The sequence below is a fragment of the Papio anubis genome, chromosome 5 (genome assembly GCF_008728515.1).
Source record: "Papio anubis isolate 15944 chromosome 5, Panubis1.0, whole genome shotgun sequence".
Taxonomy (NCBI): Eukaryota; Metazoa; Chordata; class Mammalia; order Primates; family Cercopithecidae; genus Papio; species Papio anubis.
In genome coordinates this window covers 32,503,589-32,515,621 of record NC_044980.1, presented here as the reverse complement: position 1 = coordinate 32,515,621, position 12,033 = coordinate 32,503,589, and the positions used below count along the sequence as shown (strand labels likewise).

Sequence of the window (12,033 nt, the reverse complement as noted above, 5' to 3'; positions counted from 1 at the left end):
AGGCCCATCCTGATCATGCCCAATAATGTTTGGGCCACAAAGTCCTGATTTGGATGCAGTGGGGGGAGAAGTATAAATGTTGTTAGCTTAAAGATTCATGTTTTAGTGTTTCATTTTTGCTCTTAGTTAAGCCTCTAGGATCGCTGTTACTTGTTTCTTACAAATGGGAGATATCAAACATAGTGATACCTAGCTTTACTTTTTATCATCGCTTAGTTCTGTAGTGACAAACCAGTACCTCCACATCCAGTCTTCATCAGTGTCGCTACATCTTCGTCGGGACCTAATGTCACAAGAAACATGAGGCATTCACTTGACCAGTACACCAAATGTTCCTGGCCCCACTTTCAAGCAGTACTCTATTGGAAAATCATCCATAATTTTCTGGCTGCTGTCATTCCTGGGCCTCTGCTTTCCATAACCTCTCATTCCTGTTGAACAGCTGTGCTTCTGATTAGTTTTCTCTGGAGGTATTAACTTTTCAGCACTCTGCACAGGGAAACTTTTGAAGTGATGGGAACAATGGGCCCATCCTTGCTTTGTTCCAGCCAGTTAGTCTGCTGTGCTTCAGAAAAAACACTGAGAGAGACATGAAACTAAACAAAAATAAGAATTCACGTAAAATTTTCTTGAAAGAAATCTTGAGCATTGACATTGTAAAAATCATGATTATCCACTCAGCATGAAACAACGTATTTACGTATTATATTTCTCTTATCTACTTTTTCCATATAGTTTGAGAAACAAATATTTAGTTATCAGTAACACATGCCAGTTCTCTGAGAATTTGAGGAGGGAATGAGTGACTTCAGTTGTCAAAGGTAACTATACATAACCACTTTTACTCTTTTTTTCTGACCATCCAATTTTAGGTCAGATTCTATTGTTACATACACTTATTGAATGACATTTTCTTCATAGCATTTACCACTCATTAAAATAAAATCTGTTTTACAAATGTAAACATGGGGTTCAAGTGATTCTCCTGCCTCAGCCTCCTAAGTAGCTGGGACTACAGGTATGCGCCACCAAGCCCAGCTAATTTTTTTGTATTTTTAGTAGAGACAGGGTTTCATCATGTTGGCCAGACCGGTTTTGAACTCCTGACCTCAGGTGATCCACTCACCTCGGCCTCCCAAAGTGTTGGGATTACAGGAGAATCGCTTGAACCCTGGAGACAGAGGTTGTGGTGAGCCGAGATCTGCCACTGCACTCCAGACTGGGCGACAGAGTGACACTCTGTCTCAAAAAAAATGAAAAGAAAAATAATTCTATAATCCTATGTAATTCCTATTACAGGATAAAAGATTATCTGTAATCTTTCATTTTTATGAAAAATATTTCTTTGTAATTCCTATTATAGAATAAAAGATTATCCATGCTAATAAAAGATCATCCATAATCTTTTATTCTGTAATAGGATTTACATCGAATTTTTCAAATAGTAAATTAATTTTGTATGCCTAAAAGAAACTCAGTGTAAACATAATTGTCATTCTATTTATCAATTGTTGAATTTTCTTTGCTAAAATTTTTCAGTGACTGAAAGATCTGTGGTGATGATATACCCATTTTTATTCCTAACATTGATTATTTGTGTCTTCTGTTTTTGTTTCTTGATGAATCTCCACAGGGAGCTATTAATCCCATTAGTGTTTAATGAAAACAAATGTCCTGAAGGGAAAAGAAAAGGTATGCACAGCTTTGATTTTGTAGAGAATTTAATGAAGGAAATATCTAAAGGTATGTTGTTAGGGAACCCAACAAAGGATTTTGAAGCTTTCAGGTCCTAACAACAAGAAGCCATTGCCATTACTGGGCTTGATATACTTACAGGAAAGACACCTAAGAGTATAGCATTAATAGGAATGAATGGATCTTAAGAGGTGTGCTTGTAGAGGGACATAGCACCTGCCACAACTATACCATTGAAGCAGAGAGGAAACAAAGGAATGATTGCCTGATTCCTTGTTTTCTTCCTATAATTCTGTCTCTTACCAGTGCCTCCCTTTGAACTCTATCAGAAGGCTAAGTTTGCAGAATATAGTGGTCAGCCTTCTGAGATTGAGAAAGGCAGAAAATGGATCTTGAGGTCAAACAGCATAAGCAGCACACAAACTTTTGTCTTTACTGATCTATATTTGCATAGTTTTTTTTATGTTGTTGATTTATCTCTTACATTTATTAAACTTAAACTGTTCTTAGATTCATTTCACACTTTTTTTCTAATATTTTGAGATAGATGCTTACCTATTAATGTTCAGTTTTTCTTCTTTTTAATATGAAACTATCATTTCCCTTTAGGCACTCCTTCAGCTGTATCCATATTATTTGAATTTTGTTATCATTAAATTCAAAATATTTTCTAATTTTTATTAAAACTTTTATTTGATTAATTGGGTATGTAGGAGTATATTTTTGAGTCTCCAAACATATGAATATTCTGTATAATTTTGTAATTGATGTTTAGCTTACATATAGTCATATGACATATAATTTCAATCCTTTAAAATTCATTCAGTTTTTTTATGCCCACTATATTTGTCAATAGATGTTCTGAGTGTTTGAAAAGAATGTGTTATGAATTTATAAATAAGTACTTCATATGTGACTATTAGGTCAAGTTTTAAAATTGAATTGTTTAGATTTTCTCTCTCCCTGATGATTATTTGCCTTTTTTTCCCCTGTCAGTTAGTGTCTGAGTGCATTTTCTGTTGCTATACCAGAATATCCAAGACTGCATAATTTGTAAAGGAAGAAGATTTATCTAACTCACGATTATGGAGGTTGGTAGCTCCAAGATTGGGCAGTTGCATATTTTTGGCTTCTGGCGAGGGCTGCATGCTGCATAACATGGTGGAGAAGTGGAAGGGAAAAGGGCATGTAAAGAGAGAGGGAGCGAAGAGGCTGACGAGTTTAATAACAACCTGCTGTCACAAGAACTCATCCAGTCTCAAAAGATTTAACCCAGTTTCGTGAAAAAGACATTACTTCATCTTAATGATCTAATCCCCTCTTAAAGGCCCCCACCTCACAACCCTGTTGCATTGGCAATTAAATTTCAACAGAATGTTGGAAGAGACAAACCACATTCAAACCACAGCAGTTCCTAAGAGGTGAGCATAAACTTCTGCTACTATGATTGTGGATTTGTCTATTTGTCCTTATTTTTGTCAGTCTGTTTATTTTGAGGCCATGTTATTAAGTTTATATGAATTCAAAACAGTAATATCTTATTTGTGAATTACATCTTTTAATCATTATGAAGGATCCTTCTTATCTCCATGATACTTTTAGCTGTAAAGTCTAATTTGATGTTAATTTACTTATATCACCTTTATTTTCCTCAGTGTTGGCATGGCAAAATTATTTTGATCCTTTCTTTCAATTTTTCTGTATGTTTTCTTATAATTTCGCTGTGTCTTTCACAAACAGTCTATAGTTTGTTTTTAAACATAACTGAAAATCATTATTTTAATTGAAGCATTTAGTTAATTTATATGTATTGTATTTATTTTTATAGTTGTATTTATATCATCTTACCATGTGTTTTCTATTTGTTGCACTTGTTCTATATTCCGTGCTTGGCCTACTTTCATTTATTATTATATTTTTTCCTCAATTGATCCAGGAATTTTGTATTCTTTTACTATTTATATTCTTTTGCTGAGCAAGTTGTCAATTTGATTTTTAATCCTTTAAAGGTAATCTGCCTTTTTTCCTCTGGTTGGTTTTAAGCTCTCCTATTTGTGGGCCACAATAGCTCACACCTGTAATCCTGGCACTTTGGGAGGCTGAGGCAGGAGAATGGCTTGAGTCCAGGAGTTCAAGACCAGCCCCGACAACATAGCAAGACTTCATCTCCTAAAAAAAAGATCCTATTTGTCTTTTATTTTCTGCAATTTTTAGTGGTTACTCTAGAGTTTATAACCTGAACCCCTACTTATTATATCTAATATTAATTAATATTGAATATTAATTAGATGTTAATATTAGATATTAATTAGAATGACTTAGAATAAGTGAGCAATATTTACTGACCTTCCAAGTTGCATATTGTTATTTTTGTGCATTTTAATTCTTTCTATATTTATACAGTCAATGTTCATCTACATCTATCCACATATTATTATTTTTGTTGTTTTCCTTTTTTCTACATTTCTAATCTTCCATCTAAATCATTTCCCTTTTTCCCGAAGAATATTCTTTAGTATTGCCTTTAGTTTGGTTTATGTTTCTTTTAGATTTTGTGTGAAGATAATTTTATTTTACGTTTATTCTCAATATTTATTTGGGGAGGTGTAGCTTTCTAGCTTGTCAATTATTTTTGTTAAGCACATGAACAATATCCTTCGATTAACTTTTGGTTCTCATTGTTTCTTTTGAGAAGCAAGCTGTCAATCTGATTTTTAATCCTAAAGGTCATCTGCCTCTTTTTCTCAGATTGGTTTTAATATTTCCTATTTGTCTTTTATTTTCTGCAGTTTTTCTATGATGTTTAATTGTGTATCTTTTTAATCCTAGTTGGGGTTTGGAGCTCTTTTTCAACCTGTGGATTGATGTCTTCCATCAGTCTCAGAAATTCCTCAGTCATTATCCTTTCAGATAATACTCTCCCAATTCTCTCTTCTCTGTTTAGGGCTCCAGTTGAACCTATGTTAGACCTACTCACTGTATCCTCTAAATCTCCTGTCCTATCTTTTGTATTTCCTATCTTTTTGTCTTTCTGCTTTTTAAAATTCTGGATATTTTCTTCTGTCTTATTTTCTATTTCACTAACACTTTCTTCAAATGTGTCTAATCTGCTATCAAACCCATACTTAGAGTCTCTGATCTATTTACTAACTGGGTATAGAAAGGTCAAGGACCATTTTGGCTGTACTGGTGCATACCAGTGGAGTATTAACCTTGGTGATGTCAACCATTCCCAAGGATTTAACTACTAATTGTATGTCAAAAACTCTCTAGCTTAATCTCTTCAATACATTCCTCCCTTTAGAACTCTAGACCCAAAAAACAAATGCTTACTTAACATTCCACCTAAAATTACTTTCAGGTATCTCAAACTTTACATGTTTAATATTAAACATTCTATTTCCCATTCAAATCTGCTGTTCCTTGAACCTTTCTGTCATCAGTCAATAGAATTCCCACCAATTTATATATTCTTGCCAAAGCCTATGAATGGTTCTTGATATATCCCCTTCTCTTATCTTTAACATCCAGTCTGTCACAAATGTCATCTGTTCAACTTCCAAAATATATTTGAATCAATTCACTTCTCTCCAACTTATGGTCACCCTACTAGGCTAAGCTACAATCTCATTGTATCTTTTCTTTATCTATTCTGTCTGTTTCCACACTTGTCCTTTCTTCAGTTGTTTCTCCATTCAGCATCTGAAGAGATCTTTGTAAAATCTTAAATCTCGGACTTTTAAAAACCCCTCTCAGGATTTCAAATGCTTTCCCATAATACACAAGACAATACGTGATGTTATCATAGCCTGCTTCTCCAACTTCCTAAAAACTTTCTCTTTCACACTATTTAGCCATACCTATTTTAGTTTTTTGAAGGTTGGTTTTTGTTTGTTTGTTGTTCATTTGTTTTTGGCCTAAAACTCTTTTCTCCTCATTCTCTCTTTCTGTCCTGTAGGTTTTAGTTTATAAGTAATTCTTCTCATAGAGGACTTCCTCATAATCCAGTTTAAAAAATGGGAGTTTCCTGCACAAGCTCTTGCTTTGCCTGATGCCATCCATGTAAGATGTGACTTGCTCCTCGCCTTCCACCATGATTGTGAGGCTTCCCCAGCCACTTGGAACTATAAGTCCAATTAAACCGCTTTCTTTTGTAAATTGCCCAGTCTCGGGTATGTCTTTATTAGCAGTATAAAAATGGACTAATACACCACAGCCCTCAGGGTACTTATTAAAATTTATTCTTCAGTATTAAAAAAATTAATGCCAAAGAGTAAAGATGATGACATCTTTTTCCCCACCACCATAAAACCAAGACCTAGTTTGTGTCTAGTACATAGTAGGAACTCATTAAATATTTGTTGAATGAGTGAATGATCTCCAAATGGCAAATTTTACTCTTCCAAAATTAAATTTCATTCTCAGCTCCCTGCTATATTCTTTTTGAAAAAATTTTTCTCACCCATAACTTTCCATGTCTGTTATAAGCCATTCATTAGAGTTTTTTGTCCAGCATGTATTTACAAATCTAGTTAGTTCTTGTTTTTCCATTACAAACGAATGTCAGGACATCATTCTCCAAAACCCTATCTCAGAAACACAAATTTGCTTTTATTTTTGAAGTTTATTGTTTAGTTAGTTTAAATCAGATTTTCTTGATCTTTCCTTTTTACAATACAAACATGAATTCTGTTAACTGAGACTACCTGAAGCCACCCAGTTACCCAGTGTCAGTGTGTACTAACTGTAGATTTTTAGACCAATGGCCCTTGTTTTCTCCATACATTTCCTGGAATTTTTCTATTGCTTTTGGTATTAAGATTTTTTTTTTTTTTTTGGTCAAAACACTGGGTTTGCCCACCTCCTCCTCCTCCTCCAACAAGATGCCCGAAAGAAGCATGAGTCATAGGAAAATGAAAGAGGAATGTCTCAAATATTGGGATGAGAAGACTGCTCTTCTCATCTAACAGATTCTCATTTCCTATCCTGAGTCATTTCTTCCCACTGAAATAACAACTGTCATTCTAGTCATGGGTGTGTGTTTGTGGGGGTGGGTGGGAGGTCTTCAGAGGTCTCAATAAAAAAGAGAGAGTATGAAACTTTTGTTATTTCCTGTTTCTGAATATTTCTTGTCTTTTGGTTTAGGATGTTGGAAGGGGTGAGAATCTTTGGATCTCTGTAGTGCTTGTAGTGGTGATGGAGAGTGTTGAATGTTACCAAGCCAGTACGGCACACTGAATAACTGGATCAGAGTTCTCTTTTGGTGGGAATAACATTAATAAATAATGGAAGGTAACTACATGTTGAAGACTGGTAGAGTAATCATGAGTGTCACCTTCTCATGCCAGGTGATTCTTCTTTATGGGTACAGTCCTGAATTTGGTCTTCTAGCTTCCGTGTGAAACCAGTCAACTTTGAGAAGTTTTGATCTGTCTAAACAGAAACGAATCAGGGAGAGGGGAAACAAATACATAAATGGTAGTTACATCAAGGTAGTATCCTAAGTACTAAATATAAATTCTCAAAACTTTTACCCATTTTCATTTAAAAATATTTATTTATTATTTGTACTCTCATAGAAAGAAATAAAGATCTCTTAAGAGGTCTCTCAAGACATTCGCAAACAATAAGGGTTTGTTTTTTCGTGAGCCAAGATAGATTTTGTTATGTCCTGACTTTCCTTGAAGTAGTTGTATTTCAAATGATTAATTGCCTTGAACTGCTTTTAAAAATTGTTTTCCTGCTTCCGTGACTTTTTTTGTGACAAAATATGAAGGAAGTAGTAGAAATAATATTCTTCTGCCAAATTTTAATTATTGAGGTTTCAAGAATTTCTTCTTTCTCCTTTCCTTTAGGAATAAAATTAAAATGTAAAAATCTTGGAATTTGGCATTAACCAGCTTAAAATTTAGAATGCTAAAAATAATATCAATTCTACATTATTCTATGAAACTTATAAAAAATTTTGGAAACATGATCTTTACAGATGCTATATTTTTCAGTTATACAAATTCAGAATTAAGTGTTTATGCCACATTGCATTTTGATTATAGAGTTACTTATATTTCCTCACCTTTCATATTTTATTAAAGAGATTCTCTCTCTAGCCTCTAGTAGTTTTTGATAACAGTCCTTTCTCCCTAGGGAACCCAACGTCTCATTAATGAAGTCCAAATATGAGTCACCAATCCACATTCCCAAACACTGTGCTTTTTAGGTGGCTCTTCATACTCCTTTACCTCTGGACCAAGCTAATCAGAAGTGGAGTCCTTCAAGTTAATAAGTCATGTTATATAACTTTTTCTATTATAGCTATGGCTCAATATTTTTTTTAAAATCCTAAAATACCACTAAGTGTCTTTGGCCACATTAAAGACTAGATTTCCAATTCAGAATGACAACAGATACAGGGCTTGACATATCAGGTACCAAATAATGCTGTGGCAAAGCTTGGATTTTTTTTTTAAGATGGTAAGATGTATGCAAATCCTTAATATCACTTGCATTAATGGATTTCCAAGTAGTATATAAACCAGCCATTATTCTTATTAAGCAGTGCTAATATATTTTACATATAAAAATTCTTCCCAGTTTTATCCCTTTTTATGTGTCATATTAAAAGAATTAGTCAAAGCTGCTTTGCAGTTAATGTTTATGATGTTATATACTTCACAAAAGTACCCCTGTATTATGCTTCTAATGAAACTTTATTTTGTCTTGTTTTATGTAACACATTTGAAAATCCTATCTTTTAAAATACATTATTTTATTACTACAGGGGTATTATGATGCTTTCTTTTACATAGTTTATTCTTGTATTGATTTTAGTATTTCCAAAAATAAATTAATTCACATATTACTTTTGGTAATACCTGAAAAAAATTAAGTTTTTCACAAAATATTTGCGAATCCTGAATCAGTGTAAGTTCTATTCAATTACAGAAATAGTAATTGCGTACCTACTAGCACTATCTGAAGTTATATATAGCGAGATTTTTGTTTTCTTATTTATTGCCTCCTTCCAGAGAGTATTGAGTTCCACAAGAGAAAGGCCTTTGTTGGTTCACTGCTGGATTGCTGGTTTCTTTAATATTTCATGGCACATAATAAACTGCCAATAAATATTTGCTGAATGAATTCACTTATTCAGAAACTATTTATTGAGTGTCCACATATCTAGGCACTGAGGATAAAGCAGTGAATGGGCCAAAGTCCTGCCTTTCTGGAATTTATTTTCAAGTGGGAAGAGAGAGATTATAAAATACGTGACCCTGAAAATGTATGTCATATGTCTGATGTTGATAAGTGCTAAGAAGAAAAATAAAGCAGGACGAGGGGTGGAGAGAGAGAATTACTATCCTAGCTAAGGAATTCAGTGAAGGCCTTCCTGAGAAGGTGAAAAATGATTGAATGTCACTACCCCTGTGCCACTGCCACTGGCGATACTGAAAAACATGGAAGACCAGGTCTTAGACTCCAAGGTGACTATAATCTGATGATAAAGTCATACACGTACATGTACATCATAAACATAATGATAGGTGGTACTATGATAGATGTGCAATGATAGTGGCATGCATGCAGTGCAATGGAACAGTGTCTGGAGAATGAAGCGTAGCCATGTATTAGCAAGCAGGGTATATGGTGGTGGGGTGGAGGATGACTATTCTTTGAAAATGCAGAACTGATTCTAGGCTGTGAAGGTTCTGCCAGATTAAGGACTTTGGGCTTCAGTCAATATTTGGTGGGTGACTAATGGTAGTCTTTAAACATGGAAAGGGACCAATCAGAGCTACATTCTAAAAACTAACTTTGGTAGCAAAATGAGTGGCTTTGAGGGCATGAGATTGGGTCAACTGATGTTTTGATAGAATTTGTGATCAAATATTACTTGAAATAACAGAACCTTAGTTGGGCCAAATCTTTTCTTCAAACAAAAGAATAGTGCTTCCAAGATTTCTGTTTTTATAGTCGAACTGGATTACCGTATAAAGTCATAAGAAAGAAAGAAATAATATTTCATGACAAACTGTAGCTGAGAAGGATCAAGAGAAAGGCAAGAATGAAGATTTATAATCTGGGATTTATAAAATAGCTGTAATTGGTACAGGGAAAACACTCAATTTATCTGGATATACTTGTGTTTCCCTATTTAATCCACATGGTGTCATTTTTTACATGTGTTTTCTCAGAGCAGTTATTTTCATTCACAGGCTGTGGTGATGACTCACTTCATCCCTTTTGGGTATTAGAGGCTCTTATTTCATTCAGGAGATTTTCCGATTCACCAGACAGTGCATTAGACATGATTGTCTTGTTGGAATTTGGCTGGGGGAAAATACTTAAAGAAATATATCACTGTTGCTTATACTACCCTCACATATACGTTTTATTTAGCAAAATCTGAACTTGATGAGGAATCTGTATTAGTTTGCTAGGGCTGCCATAACGAAGTACCATAGACTGGGTGGCTTACATGAAAGAAGGTATCATCTCACAGGGCTGAGATCAAGGTATAAGCAGGGTGGGTTCCTGTTTTGGACATTGAGGGAAAGATACGTTCCAGCCCTCTCTCCTTGGCTTGTAGATGACATTCTTCTCCCAGTGTCTTCACATGGTCTTCCATCTGTGCAAGTCCCTCTGCACAAATCTGTATCCAAATTTCTTCTTCTTGTGAGGACGCTGTGCTTAGGGTCTACTCTAATAACCTCATTTGAACATAATTACCTCTTTAAAGATCCTATTTTCAAATCTGGTCATATTCTGAGGTACTAGGGGTTAGGACTTCAGCATATGAATTAGGAGGATGGGGGATACACAATTCAGATCATAATAAGTCTAAATATTTGGCTTTTTCTCTCCAGATACCCAGTTTCCCTAAAGTGACAACCCACACCCAGTGACTGGCTGATGCAGTGCTATAAAGGTCTGTTCCACTTGCCCCAAATTCAAGCTAACTCCGTAAAGCCATCCCAGCCCCAGAGCTCCCTGTGCCATGAGCTGAGTTCTTCGTTATGAGAGTATCACAGCTCCCCTCTACCTCATCCTACTTCCTCACTCCCTCACAAGTGTTGGGTCCTTATACATTTGCCAAAGAACTCAACCTGTGACAACTTTAGTTCAATAGATTTGACACTTTCCTTGCAAGGGAACTCTTGGTTTCTTACTATTATTGTCAGTTGTCCTCATTAACAAGGTCATTTAATACCTAGCTGCAAATTACTGAAAGTTTGTTTGGAACGACAATTTTTCTTACAGACTTTAATGATTATTCTAGCTAAAGGTCATTTTTTTTTTCCTCCGAACTTCTGTAGGACAGCCCTGTACAATTTAGTACTTTAATGATGATTTGTATTTTTTGCTCATTCACATTTGTAAATGATTTAAGATTGCACATTTCCTGAAAGTTGATATGCTTCTATCATATTTTTTTTCTGTTCTTCAAAATGTGTAACACAGTTTCAGAGCTCTAGTTGGTACTTAAGGAATTTGGGAGCATACAGTAGTGTAGACACCCCAGAATTTTTAAATGAGAGTGTGGAATCTGAATTATAAAACTCATATTAGGGAAAGCCTACACTGGGAAAAGAAACTGCATATGTGGTATAAAATAAATAGAAGATCTGTGTTTGAATATTGACTATGCTGTTTACCCACTATGTGATCTTATAAAAGTTACTTACCCTCCCTGAGCCTGAGTTTTCTCATCCATAAAATAGGAATATTATTAATAGCAATCTTATAAAGTTGCTGTGAATGTTAAATGAGATGCAGTATTAAATAAGATGCATGCAGTATTTAGCACATGATTCAATCATAAAATGGATATTATTACCTTCACACTTCAATCTTTCTGAATTCATGATGCATCTTGTGATTAGTGTCAAAAGAAATTTGTCAGTTTTATGCAAGGAAGTGGAACATGATACGTTAATAGTTCTTAAGGTCTGTATGAGTGGACTTAGTCATCACAGAAGATAACTATTCACCCAGTTACTTGCCTCAGTTAAATACCTTGTAGTTGTGACAGAACCTTAAATTTGGATACCTAATTATTATTTTAAAGTGTCCCCAAAAGGATTACATTATAATCCAAAGACATAGCTTTAACATAAATGGTTACAGTGGAGCAGATTGCCTATCATATGCCAAGTAATTCAGTTAAAGATGATGGAAAATATTTTAGAATTAGCTGTATAACTTTCAAAATTAGAAAAAGTTGTATAACCAATTGATGAATTAGGAAAACCAAATTCTAAATCTAATCCTAAAGAAGCAATCAAACAAACCCAAATTGAGGGTCATTCTACAAAATAACTGATCTGTGTTCTTCAAAAA

At 34.5% G+C, this 12,033-nt stretch overlaps 1 protein-coding gene across 14 annotated transcripts in view; it reads left to right on the top strand.

Moving 5' to 3' along the window:
• The window catches only part of LOC110743440, a 167,289-nt gene that overhangs the window by 112,831 nt on the left and 42,425 nt on the right, over positions 1-12,033 (top strand). For 9 of the 14 annotated variants that reach the window (XR_002522479.2, XR_004183682.1, XR_002522478.2 and 6 more), the window contains exons 2-3: positions 736-821; positions 2,692-3,116. The exons of 2 other annotated variants lie outside the window; for them this stretch is intronic. The gene's annotated coding sequence lies outside the window, so the exon portion shown is untranslated. Of the gene's footprint in view, positions 1-735; positions 822-1,200; positions 3,117-5,909; positions 10,622-12,033 lie in introns of those variants that run through there. 3 more of the 14 variants (XR_002522473.2, XM_021939267.2, XR_002522477.2) reach the window with 3 other exon arrangements.